Raw genomic sequence first — 9703 nt, 5'->3', positions numbered from 1 at the left:
GATTCTCAAGCTAAATCATTTTCATACTCAATTCTCATTGAAGAAATATAACCTAGCAGGCATTATGATTCAATCTAATAAAGTCAATAAGCATTCTAAACATCCAATCTCTTGGGCTAGAGTATGCAAATCTCTGGAATAGTTGGTTCAGACATTTCATCAAACACCTTTTGGGTGTGGAAATGTCTGAGATCAACTTCCAATTGATCAGAGAGGAAATAGCATTAAGATCTACTAAACCAGAAGGGAAATCAAGCAATTCTACACTTAACCACCTAAATATACTAAGGATTCCACACCTAATCTATCCCATCCTCAAGAACCCTAATCCACTACTCAAGAACACTGAAGAACATCATGCATAAAAACCCAGAAAACGTTTCAAACCCAGAAATCATTAAAAAGCAAGTAAGTTATAGATGAGAATGAGATCTACAACTTTGATGAAGAAATGAAATCCAAAAACTCAAAGGATCAAAGGGAAAACGATTACAAAAACTAGGGTTTATGAGAGAACAAAGGAATATCTGCTGGGTAAAAAGAATATCCTCTGGACAATAGCATGTACCCCTATTTATAGGAAATACAAGGTTGCCCTAATTGGCTACAGGACAAAATAGAGAGTCGGTGGAGGCCAACTCGACGTGACGTCGAGCCAGCCACGTCGAGACCGTCTAATCTTCAAAGGTGGCGCCTTGACGTCCATCTCGACGTGTCATCGAGTCTGTCTGGTCGAGACTGCTCCCAGTCTGCTTCTTGGCGTCCTACTCGACGTGTCGTAGAGCCTGCAGGTCGAGACTGCTCCCAGTCTGCATCTTGGCGTCCTACTCGACGTGTCGTAGAGCCTGCAGGTCGAGACTGCTCCTGGGTGATCTTGAACGACTTCATTCCTCTCCAATTCGATCCCAAGTCTAGCTCCAAGGTCGTGTTGGTTCCTCCTTGCTCCATCAAGTCCCAAATAAGCTCCAAAGTACCTAAAACTCATCCAATATGCAACATGCTATGCCATGCAATGCAAATCGTACTAAGTGATGAAAATCTTATGAAAAAGGACTATTAATGCAATGAAACAGAGAGGAAACTAAGCTAAATGCATAAGAAATGTGTGCTAAAAAGAGGTAAAATACAGAGATATCAACTCCCCCAAACTTAGCTCTTGCTTGCCCTCAAGCAAACAAATAGAACCAAGCTGGAGAAGAGGTTTGAAAGTGGAGACTCAGAACCAAAACATGCATATAGAGTAAGTGAACTCAATGTCCAGGTTGCTAATTCTAGAATGCAAGGTTGACTGATCCCTACTTAAAAACATTAGCCATCTCCTTCGCATCTCAACCTAACCTCTGCCTTAATCAAAACAAGCATTCAAATCTGCACATTCCCTTTAACATTTATTAAGTAGGAACCGTGAATCATACTATGCAATGGATATGAACACATTTGGCTAAAGGGTAAAGGTTTTAGAGACAAAGATGGTCCCTTAAAGATCTGGTTTAAATCACAACAAGGGATCTCTCAAGAATGATTGAGCTTTAGTAGAATGCTAAAGGTGAGTATCAAGTTATGCATACAAGGATAAGACCCCATCTACCCAGAATGTAACCAATATCAACCCATATGGAGGTCCTATTTCTAATCCCAGAACATGAACTTAACTCTACCCTTTTGCACTCCAAACATTTGCAGACTTTTACTCACATCATTCCTTTCTTTTCTTTGCTTTTCTATCCTAGGAGAAGCTTTCTTACTTTGCTCTGTCTAGCGGATTAGGATTCTTTAACAACTAGGGTTCCCTTTTCTTTCTTCTTATAAACACAAGGCTTTTGCCCAAACTCTTTAAGCTATTTACAGAACCCTTTTTCCTTTACTTTAGCACACCCAAATTCTTTACTAGACTTCTCTTACTTTAGCTACTTCTCCTTAGGACTCTTTTCCCTTTTCTTTTCTTTCAATGATGAACACAACCTTTTCTTTCTTTTAAACACAACCCAAACCCAGAATTAAGCACCCACCTAGTCCTATCTGGTCCAGATAACGTGAACCAGAACTACATGAGATACTATCCTTGTCGTTACAGACCTAACACTTTCTACCAAGCTCAATCGGAATAAGGCCTCACATTCACACACAAATGATAAATGGCTTGAAAGAAGGTTAAGGCTAAGGGTGGGGAATAACTGCTCCAAAGATGAGAGTCAGCTACTTGGACTAGCAAGAGTGATCAAAAGGTAAAAGAAAGTCCAAGTATTTTAAGGTATCCATGAGTTCATAGCACAATGCACAGCATGATAATTATAAGTCAAAATTCAAGTTCAAATAGATAGGGAATGGCATCAGATCAAAGCGAGATTCGAATAAAAACAAGAAAGTCAAGCGTTGAATTCAAAAGATGGTGCGGTCTTACTTCAAGTTCAGTCGATTATGCATTAGAGAACTAACAACCAGGGCACTGAGTTCTACTTAGTGAATAGGCATATTTACAAGGTTATAATCATCATAATCTCCGATGCAAATGCATGATGCAACAGTCCTAAGTGAAAGCATACTAAAACAATCCTAAAATGGCAATGCAAGCTATATGAACACTCTGTTTTTGTGAAATCATTTTCAAAAAATTTCAAATTTTTATGGTTTTTCTATGCCTTAGATGCAATGATGCAAAATTTGAAATAAGAAAACAAAACACAATGTCAAATACTCCCTGAGCCCTCCCCCAAACTTAAATTACACAGTCCTCTGTGTAACAAGCATTTGGAAGAGAGTACTCAGGGCAAACCAACAGAGACACAAAATGAAATGCGGTATATACAATGGTGAATTGGAGTTGTTACCTCATGGATGGGTGAAGAAGGAGGTGATTGACCTGGTACTGGTGGGCTTCATGGGCTAACTCGACGTTGGGTCGAGCTAGTACGTCGAGTAGGCTTCATTTTTCTGCTTGGAGTTGGTCCAATGGGCTAGCTCGACGTGACGTCGAGTAGGGCAGGTCGAGACAAGGCCACTCATTCTGTTTTACGCCTTGGCTTCCTTAAAACGCTTTATCCTGAGACACTTAAGCAAAAACATCAAAAATAACAAGGAAATAACTAATATTTACAAGGATAGACATGGAACTTCCTCCCAAGTGAGCTTGTTTAAAGTCTTTAGCTTGACTTTACTACTCTTTTAGGCGAGTTGAGGTTCCTGAAGATGAACCGTAGATCCTTCAGGAATGACGCTATCTGCGAGATACTTCTTAAGCCGCTGACCATTCACCTTAAACTCTGACCCGTCCTTAGTAAATAGCGATACCGCACCAAATGGTAGAACCTCTTTGATAGTGAAAGGACCTGACCACCTAGACTTGAGCTTTCCGGGAAATAGCTTGAGTCTGGAGTTGAATAGTAACACTTGGTCTCCAGCCTTGAAGTCCTTTGGTGAAATCTTCTTGTCATGGAAAGCTTTTGTTCTTTCCTTGTACACCTTTGAACTCTCATAAGCTTCAAGCCTTATTTCCTCAAGTTCGTGCAAGTCAACAGATCTCTTCTCTTGAGCTTCTTTGATATCCAAGTTCAGCAACTTAGTAGCCCAGATTGCTTTGTACTCTACCTCAACTGGAAGATGACATGACTTCCCATACAACATCTGAAATGGCGTCCTTCCTATCGGCGTCTTGTATGCAGTCCGGTAAGCCCAAAGTGTATCATCTAACTTGGTAGACCAGTCTCTCTTTGAAACACCAACAACTCTAGCAAGTATGGCTTTGATCTGTCGGTTGGATACTTCTACTTGCCCGCTAGTCTGAGGGTGATAAGGAGTAGCTACCTTGTGCTTTACACCGTGCTTCTTTAACAGACTCTCAAAGACCTTGTTGATGAAATGAGAACCTCCATCACTGATCACAGCCTTAGGGATACCAAATCTGGGGAATATGATGCTCTTGAACAGCTTTAAAACCACCTTATGATCATTAGTTGGAGATGCAATGGCTTCAACCCATTTGGAGACGTAGTCCACAGCAACAAGGATGTACTTATTACCATAGGAAGCAGGATTGAATGGTCCCATGAAATCAATTCCCCAAACGTCAAAGACTTCTACTTCCAGGATCGGGGTCTGTGGCATTTCGTTCCTCCTAGTTATGTTCCCCATTCTCTGGCAGGGATCACATTTAGCAATGAATTCATGTGCATCTTTAAACATGGAAGGCCACCAAAGGCCGGCTTGGAGAACCTTCTGTACTGTCTTGAAGGTAGCAAAGTGACCGCCATAAGCAGAACCATGACAGTGTTCCAGCACTCCTTGAACTTCCTCTTCAGCAATACACCTTCTAAATAGGCCATCAGTACCCTTCTTATACAAATAAGGTTCATCCCAGTAGTAGTGGTTGATGTCTCTAAAGAACTTCTTCTTCTGGTAAGCATCAAGGTATTTGGGGATTTCTCCGCAGATCAAGTAGTTTACAAAGTCAGCATACCATGGAAATTTCTCTTCTTCTACAGCCAATGCTTCATCGAATTCCTTCTTGTTGTACATCATTTTATAGCATTTGACGGCTAACAGCTGCTCTTCAGGCATTGAATCGTTTATAGGGATTTCATCTTCAATCCGCATTCTGGACAAGTGATCAGCTACTCCGTTCTCTATACCCTTCTTATCAACAATCTCCATATCAAACTCTTGAAGTAACAAAATCCATCTCAGCAGTCTAGGCTTGGTGTCCTTCTTAGCATAGATGTGCCTCAAAGCTGCATGATCTGTATAGACAGTAACCTTAGATCCAACCAAATAGCTTCTAAACTTCTCAAATGCAAAGACTACAGCCAGCAACTCTTTCTCTGTTGTAGCATATCTCACTTGAGCATCATCCAAGGTTCTGCTTGCATAATAGATAACATGGAGCTTCTTATCTATCTTCTGACCCAGCACAGCCCCAACCGCGTAGTCTGAAGCATCACACATGATTTCAAAAGGATGATCCCAGTTTGGTGCTTGGACGATTGGAGCAGACACTAGAGCTTCTTTAATCAAGTTGAAAGCTCTCATACACTCTTCATCAAAGATGAATTCGGTCTCCTTACAGAGAAGTCGAGTAAGTGGTCTAGCAAACTTTGAGAAATCCTTGATGAATCTCCTGTAAAAGCCGGCATGACCCAGAAAACTTCTGATATCCTTCACGCTTTTTGGAGGCTGCAACTGCACCATGACGTCTATCTTGGCCTTATCAACCTCAATTCCTTTCTCTGATATCTTGTGTCCCAATACTATACCCTCTCTGACCATGAAGTGACACTTCTCCCAGTTCAGCACTAGATTGGTCTCCTCACACCTTGTTAGAACCCTGCATAGATTTAACAAACAAGAGGAGAAAGAGGAGCCATAGACAGAGAAATCGTCCATAAAGACTTCCACCGTCTCCTCAATTAAATCTGAGAATATTGAAGTCATACACCTCTGAAAAGTAGCAGGTGCATTACACAATCCGAAAGGCATTCTTCTATAAGCAAAGGTTCCATAAGGGCAAGTAAAAGTGGTTTTCTCTTGATCATTAGGGTGAATTGGTATTTGAAAGAAACCACTATATCCATCAAGAAAGCAGTAGTACTGGTGATTAGCTAACCTTTCAAGCATTTGATCAATGAATGGTAAAGGAAAATGATCTTTTCTAGATGCAGCATTCAGCTTTCGATAATCAATGCACATTCTATGTCCTGTTATAGTTCTGGTAGGGATTAATTCATCTTTATCATTCTTTATAACAGTCATACCTCCTTTCTTAGGCACACAATGAACCGGAGATACCCAAGTGCTATCTGAAATAGGGTAGATTACACCCGCTTCTAATAGTTTAAGTATCTCCTTTTTAACTACTTCTTTCAGATTAGGATTCAGTCTCCTTTGAGGTTCAATGCTAGAATGAGATTCATTTTCGAGATGGATCCTATGCATGCACAAACTAGGTGAGATTCCCTTTATATCAGACAATGAATAACCAATTGCTCTTCTATACTTTTTAAGTTCAGACAACAGCAAATCCACTTCATCATCATTCAATGCAGCATTAATGATCACAGGGTAAGTAGAGTTTGTTCCAAGAAATGCGTACCTTAGCCCTTGCGGAAGTGGTTTGAGGTCTACCTTAGGTGCGTTGAGCTCAGACCAGTCATCTGAGGTAGGAGAAGGCCATCTCGACGTGTCGTCGAGCTTGCAGGTCGAGTCTGCTTCCTTGACTTCTTCAGGAATTGGGCTGGGAAGGCCTACTCGACGTGTGGTCGAGCAGGTAGGTCGAGACTGTTCTGAAATGTTTTCTTCCACTGTACTGACTTCTGCTACTGGCACCTCTAACTTCTCAAAGTATTCTGATGATTCCTCTTCCTTATGGGAGTCTAGCAGCTTCTTATACCCCAATGTCTCTAAGTGTAAGAACCCCTCTTCCCCGTCTTTGGTAAGAGCACTCTGTAGGTAGTCTTCTTCAGTAAGCTCTTCAAGTAGTTCGTCAGCTAAACGATCCATTTCTTCTATGTAGAACACTTGTCCGTCAATAGTAGGTTTCTTCATCGTCTTAGTGATGTCGAATGTCATCTTGAAATCTTCACCGAGGTTCAAGTCGATCTTACCTCTTCTGACATCAATGAGAGCTCCAGCAGTAGCTAAGAAAGGTCTCCCTAGTATGAGAGGGTCCTTTGGCTCTTCATCCATTTCTAAAACAACGAAGTCTGTAGGAATCTCTACCTTTCCTATTCTGACTGGTAGATCCTCTAACATACCATGAGGGACTCGTACGGATCTGTCGGCTAAGATTAGTTGGATTTGGCAAGACTTGTACTTGATGAACCCGAGTCTTCTTGCTACTGAGAGTGGCATCAAACTGACTGATGCACCTAGATCACATAGGCATTTGTTGAAGAACAAAGGGCCTAGTGAACAAGGTAGAGTAAATGAGCCGGGATCCCCAAGCTTCTTCGGTATAATCTTCTTCTGTATGATAGCACTGCATTCATGGCTCAACACTACCATTCCTTGTACTTCCTGAATTCTCTCCATTATCATGTCCTTCAAGTATTTGTGAGAATCCGGAATCAGCATGAAAGCATCAATGAGAGGCATCCTCAATTCAATCTCCTTGATGTGTTTAGCAAACATGGCTCTGTACTTCTCAATGATATCCCTCTTGAATCTTCCTGGGAATGGTATTTTGGGCTTGTAGGGTGGTGGAACGAAAGCTTTCTTCTTACTCTTATCAACAACAGTTTCTTTGATCTGGGGGCTCTTAGCTTGATCCCGAGGTACAGCATCTTGGTCAAGCTTAGTGGTGTCTTCTACTTGAGTCTCATTCTGAAGAGAATCCTCCCCATCTTGAATCTCACTGTCCTCAGTGACAGGAGCGTGGTTAGGTCGAGCACGCAGCTCTCGACCACTGCGGAGTTGAATAGCATGAGCATACTCTTTCGGATTCTGAATAGCTTTCCCTGGTAGTTGTCCGGGGTGTGTAGGTGCAGAAGTAGAAGCAGCTTGGCTTTCCATGTACTTCACCTTGGAGTTTAGAGCCTCAATCTTGATTTGAAGCTCAGCCAGCTTCTTATCACCAGCTACTTGGCCGTGTAGAATCTGCTGAAGCATTTGCTTCATGTCTTGATCTTGGGCAGGTGGAGCTGGCTGGGGTTGCGGTGCAAAACCGGGTGGTGGATTATATTGTTGATAACCGCCACTAAACTGCTGCTTTGGGACAAAGCCTTGATTGTACGGTATGAATGGCTTGGACTGGTTCTGTTGTGGCTGAGGGTAAACCTGATCTTGAGGGTTTGCAACATTCGTGCTCCGGTAAGAGAGATTAGGATGAGCAGGCTTATAGGGGTTGTAGCCCTTGTTGTAGCCACCTTGGTTCTGAACGTAGCTGACTTCTGCAGCCTGAGTGTTCTCCCCCTCTTGGATTTGATAGTACTCTTCTTCAGTGATATAGTGGACTGGTTTCTGGTTAGTAAGCAGAAATTGATCCAGCTTGTCATTGAGAGCCTTTACCATCTCTTTAGTATGCTTTGCATCCGGATCTCCAATGCTTCTGTTGGAGCGATCAAAATCCTCGTTATAGTTACCATCAGATAGAGCTAAGTTCTCTATCAACTCCCAGCCTTCCTCAACATCCTTATTCAAGAAATTCCCATTAGAGGCAGTGTCTAGCAACATTCTTATCTTGGGCAAAACTCCCCTGTAGAGTGTGCTGAGTAGTGAAGCCTTCTTGAAACCATGGTGTGGACACTGTATAGTGTAGCCTTTGAATCTCTCCCAGGCTTCACAAATGGATTCAGACTGCTTCTGTGTAAAACTGGAGATTTCATTTCGTAGACGTGCAGTCCGGGAATTGGAGAAGAACTTTGTTAAGAATGCCTTCTTGCATTCATCCCAAGATGTGATGGAACCAGCAGGTAGTGTCTTCTCCCAGTGGTGTGCTTTGTCGCCCAGCGAGAAAGGAAACAGACGTAGCTTGAAGCTGTCTTCACTAACACCATTGATCTTGGTGAGGCTGCAGAGCCTATCAAAATTATCCAAGTGATCCAAGGGGTCTTCCAGAGGCAACCCATGAAACTTGTTACTTTGAATCATTGAGATCAATCCACTCTTGATCTCGAAATTGTTGTTCTGGACAGGAGGTGGAACGATGCCCTGTCTCTGTTGATGGTTGCGTGGTGCATCACCATCACCAATGTTCCGTGGTATACCAACTCCTTGATTATCATGATCTTGTGGTTCCATGGCGACTGGATTGTGCGGTTCACAGTAGTCTCGGGCTCTACCTTCTCTTAACTCACGAGCTAGCTGGTTGATGTTGTCTCTGTAGCTGATGAGGTTGTTGGAGCCTTTAGATCGAGTTTGCATGCAGAGTGATCAGACTCGATGTGGCAGTCTCGACGTGAGGTCGAGATGGTCCCTAACAATGCAGAGTGGCAGTCTCGATGTGGCAGTCTCGACGTGTCGTCGAGATGGTACCTGGAGCACAAAAACAAGCAGATGAAATGAAGAGTTAGTAACCAAGGTAAAGAAAGAACTTGATCTTAAACGTTTCTGAAATCTTAAATGGAGCAATGCAACACAAGACTGGCAACGGCGCCAAATTGATAGTAGGATTTTGCTTTCTCTAACAAGTATCAATCCCTAATACACATGCCATTGTAGTATATTAGGTTATCAATCCAATCTCAGTGTGACTGCAAGCATTTAAGATATGCACAGAAAGCAGATAAGTCAAGCCAATTGTGAAAGGGTTTTGTGTGTTTCTATTGATCCTAAGCAATCAATTTAACATGCAAATACCGAATTTAAAAGCATAAAAAGAGAACTAAACAGCAAGTAAACAAGAGCAAGAAGTAAACTAAAGACCAGAAACTATCATGCATAAGCTTTGGAAAAGAAACTAGCAACCTAACAATGCAGAGAAACGATCTAGGCCTAACAAGTCGAGCTAAGCAACAGAGACTAACAGAAACAAGATTTAAACAATCAATAGAGATAAAGGGTCTTGAGGAATGGGGTAATCGATTATGGCAGTCTCCTCAGTCTACCTAGGTGGTTAACAAACTCAATCAAGCTATCCCTAGACAATAGATTCGAATACAAATCAATCCACTCTCGTGACAGAGATTCTCAAGCTAAATCACTTTCATACTCAATTCTCATTGAAGAAATATAACCTAGCAGGCATTATGATTCAATCTAATAAAGTCAATAAGCA

The sequence above is a fragment of the Arabidopsis lyrata genome (assembly GCF_000004255.2).
Source record: "Arabidopsis lyrata subsp. lyrata unplaced genomic scaffold ARALYscaffold_11, whole genome shotgun sequence".
NCBI classification, from domain to species: Eukaryota; Viridiplantae; Streptophyta; class Magnoliopsida; order Brassicales; family Brassicaceae; genus Arabidopsis; species Arabidopsis lyrata.
This window is presented reverse-complemented; position numbering follows the sequence as displayed.